We start from the raw sequence: 4,734 nt of genomic DNA, 5'->3' as shown, positions 1-4,734 counted from the left end.
TTGCATCTAACTTTTAAATTTATAAAATGAAAATGGAAGAAGTACTAATATTGAAGTTTCTTCTGAATTTTATATTTTGTAGTATATTACAAATTCAAATCTGAACCATGTAAATGTTCCATTATTATAGAGAGAGAAAGAGAAAGATTGTTAAGGATAGTTTGGAGGTGTAGGGTATTTTTGGAATAAAAGAAAATAGTGGGGAGGTGGTGTAGAATATTTTTAAAATAAATTAAAATAGTGGGGGCAGGACCTACTTGGGGAGGTGGAGGGAGCAACACCCCTCAATTATTAGCGAGCCAGAAAAACTTGAACCCGACCCGATCCACCACGAGTTGGTGGGTAAATGGGTTAGCTCACTGGCCCATTTAATTATATTTTTTTTAAATAAAAAAATACAAACTTTCTGTAATTTAAATTTAAACAAATTTTACTTCCTAAAACTTATGTTAAAGACAATTCAAAATAATAATAAAAAGTAAAATATAATTCAAATGTCATCCAAAGACAAACCCAAAAAACATACAAATAAGTTTCTTCTATTCATCATTTTTTGTTCCTTATCCATTTACGATATAAGAATCTTGAATAGATAATCCACAATATTTTACTCTCTTGAATCATCCTGAATGTCAAACCAACCTGAATGTAGTTGATCACATCAACTGTTGTAACCCTTGACCCTTGTTCTTGTTGTCTCCAAATTCACTAATAAAGATTTTCCTAATATCAGAACAATTCTGACAATCAATAAAAAAAATTAGTAAAAAAAAACAGAGAACCAGTACTCAATAACATAAACAAAAAATTTAATAGTTTAATCTGTAACATAATTTCCTAAATTCAAAGATATCAAAAATAGCTTGTTCAAATAATGTATACTCAAATTGTTTAAATAAAATGAATAAAATCTGATACAAGCATGTTAGAACATGAAAAAAAATCATTTTTCATGTCTTCAAATCCCCTAAAACAAAAAAAAATTTCGCAAACCCTTATTTTTGTCATTATAGGGTTTTTGAAAAAAAAAAGAAAGAGAAGTGAGAAAACAAAAATGTGGAGAAAAGAGAAGAAAAAAATGGTGTTTTACCTGCTCCTTCAAGAATTTTAGTTGTGAGGGTGAGAGCACCATCAAAATGAGAGCAAGTACCGTGAGAGTGATTTATGAGAGCAGAGGTTACTTTTTTTGTATACACAGTAAGTGAAGAAAGTATTTTATTTTGTAGGGTTTCATAAATAAAATAATAAATTAAAAAAATAAAATTGAGTAGGTGGGTTGGTGGGCCAACCCAGCTCGCCACGGTTCAACCCGCATGAGTCGGGTTGAAATATGACCCGCATATAAGTGGGTTGTATTTTTCAAACCCGACCCGACCCGAACCTGTGACGGGCCAGATAGACCCGCGGGTTGTGACCTATTTTGACGGCTCTAGTATTTCTGGCCATAACCAATAAACTCCCCTCTTAAGGTAAATATACGTATTATACTATATATAATATTTTTAGTGAACTATTTTTAAAAATTATCTATAGCTTTTTCAAGTTATTTATTGAATAATTATGGTTTAAATAATCACAAAATAATATATTTAAATTCTTAAAATATTAAAAAACAATTTGAAATTCACTAAAATGAAAATGAATCATATTTCGTCTAAAAATTTGAAATAATAAATTTATATTTTTTTCTTCCATATATTATTGAAGTTATATATTTGTTTAAAACTTTAGCTCACTTAAACTCCAATAAACTTTCATATAGTTAAATGTATTAGGAAACAAGATTTAATAGAGTGTTGTGAGTGGAATCTCTTCCTTTGATCACAATATATATAAGTGTAGGATAGGGTGGCATATATATGTCTCATTATGGTGGTGCTACAAATGTTGAAAGACTTTTTAATACTCAAGTCAATGTTACTTATAATGGTAATATATATGCTCCAAAAATTGATCTCAAGATTTGTATGATGATTTTGATTGTGATTTTAAAGATGGTGGAGATTATGAATTTGAAGATTTTTGGAGATTTGAAGAATGTTCGTGGTTCATACAATGCAAATATTCAAGGAGGAAATAATTGGCTTTGACCCAAATTATTCTTTATTTGCATATTGTTTACCCATACACACTTTTCCGTTTTATTAATCATTAGATGCATTTTTATAATCGATATTGACAAATATGTCATACATTGCATAAATATTAATGAGAATAATGGAAATATAAAATATAAAAATCAATTGATTTGTTGAAAAAAAAAAACACTATAATATTTAATATATAAGTTACAGTTGTTTAACAATTTCGTTTTTAAAAAAACTTTAAAAAAATAATTAATATATATTTTTTAATAATAGTTTATAAATTTTCTATGGTTTTAATTGGAAATACTTGAACAAACTCAAACCCTAAAATAAAGAAAACAAACTTGTATGGATACATATCACTTTCAAAATAATAATTCAGATTTACGTTTAGCAGAAGGTTTGAGTGGAAAATAAGTGAGACATGGAAGGTAAATTTATTTTTAGCAAGAAACTAAAAGCCTCAATAACTAATATAAATATTAACAAAGTATAATAATGTCATCAAGGGTCGATTGGTTCACCACCACATAATGTAATTAAGTCGTTATTATCGTATTAAGCCACTAACCATATTCAAACAAATTTATATGAATAAATCCTGTTCATTAACATACGTTGAAGGCGTTGACAAGAACATGTATATATATATAAATAGACACATCTAATTAACAACATCTGAAGATTCGTTTAAATTATTAATCATATACTACTGGTATTACTGTCGCAGCAGAATATATATATACATTAATTGCAGCAGAAAACTGGACAAGTAGACAAGAGAGTCCGGAATCTGCTCATACTGGTACCAGGAAATGGTTTTGGAGCACACATATTCTGTTTTTGTGAGTTCAATGATGTATTTTATAAGGTTGTGTTGAAGCAGCTTATATGATGTTAGTGTTAATATTTTATGTAGAGAACATGATGAACAGAAACGCATATGGCAGAAGTTAAATAAAATGGAACGGTAGCTAGGATGAATGCACTGAAAAAATGTGGGGTCATTGGGAATCAAAACATGAAAGAAAGTGGCTTAAATATCAAGAAACAACACTGTAATAATATATTCATTAATGTGTTGATGCCCCTTAAAAGTCTTTCATTATTATATCATATTTATAATGGGTTTTTGCACGGGTTCATCACTTTGTGGTTATCATATCAACTAAATTTTAACCAGATTTATGAAATCCCATATTATTGACTTTATCATTGCCCATGATTGTCTTTCAATGCTACTTTGCTTTTGCACTCAGGCCCTACAATTTATATATATATATATATATATATATATATATATTTCTACACACATATATACAACTAACATCAAAAGTTCCATAGTCCAAATCACTACACTCATCTTTGATTTGATAGATTGTGTATTAGTAAAAATACTAGACATCGCGTAATGCTATTTAATTACAACATTAATCATTGCAAACACAATTTCATATAACTATATATATCTGCCTTCACTCACTTTTTTTCCTTTGTATATACTCATTTTCTGATTATTATCAAAGGAATATTTTTATTAGTTACCATCAATAGCTACAATCAGTAGTACAGAAACCTTTATCCTATCACAGAAATTCAACCTTCATTTCACAATTCATAATTTTTTCCATGCAAAGTATAGTCAAGTCTGCACGTGCGCATTAGAAATTATGTATGATGAGAGAGAGAGAGAGAGAGGTTTAAAATTGTAAATAAACGTATCAGCTTGAAAGAAAGCATTTAACTAAGACTGCTGCATGTAATATTTATATTTCACGCTCTTAATAAAGTTTAAAGATTAATGATTAGTTTTTGGCATTATGGGCATTTGAATATTCATGGCAATAATAGGGTTTTTCGTGAATCTTTGAGAGATGTTAAATTCATAGTGTGTGCTTTCTCACTAAATTAGTGCGATTGTCATATTGAATTTGAAATGAAAAAAAAAAAGCAACTTTTGATTTAACACACAAAACCCCACCATCAATCATAGTCATAACAAAACAAACTATTCTTTTATAGAGTACCATTAAGTAAACACTCTATAGTACTATTTTTTTTTTCTTTTTATTTATTAAATTTTATTTTGGTTCATTTTTAAAAATTTAAAATAAGTGATTATACGGTTCTCTAAAAAATAAAAATAAATACGATGACACAAGTAATGTTTTTTTGTGTTTTCTTTAATTATTATTTTATATGTAAGGCAATATTATCATTTTCTTTTCTACAATCTCTTCAATAAAGTTTTACAACAAGTTGGTACCCTTAGATAATGTAAATTATTCTTCTCCTAATGATTATTGACCAATTCACTTGAGTGCTTTAGACTCGTGATTTTACAACATGATGTGGACTTTTTTTATGAATTGTTTAAGCCAAGTAATGGAGATTAGTATGTGACAAGTGTAATATAAGAAAAGATACAATCTTTAGTGTTTGTCACTTTGTTTTTTTATGATTTAATTACTGGAGCATAATTAAGTAGAATTTTAACTCTGTCCTTAAGCTTCAGTGCTCCATTAAGTCGCAAAAGGGATTCATGCAATTTGTCAATATCTGCTGGCATATCTACATATTTAAAAAGCATGCAACCACATATACAATTACCTTAATTTATTTTTAATTACAATTAATGAAAAGTCAT

Source organism: Vigna radiata, chromosome 7 (assembly GCF_000741045.1).
Source record: "Vigna radiata var. radiata cultivar VC1973A chromosome 7, Vradiata_ver6, whole genome shotgun sequence".
NCBI classification, from domain to species: domain Eukaryota; kingdom Viridiplantae; phylum Streptophyta; class Magnoliopsida; order Fabales; family Fabaceae; genus Vigna; species Vigna radiata.
Note: the sequence above shows the minus strand (reverse complement) of the source record.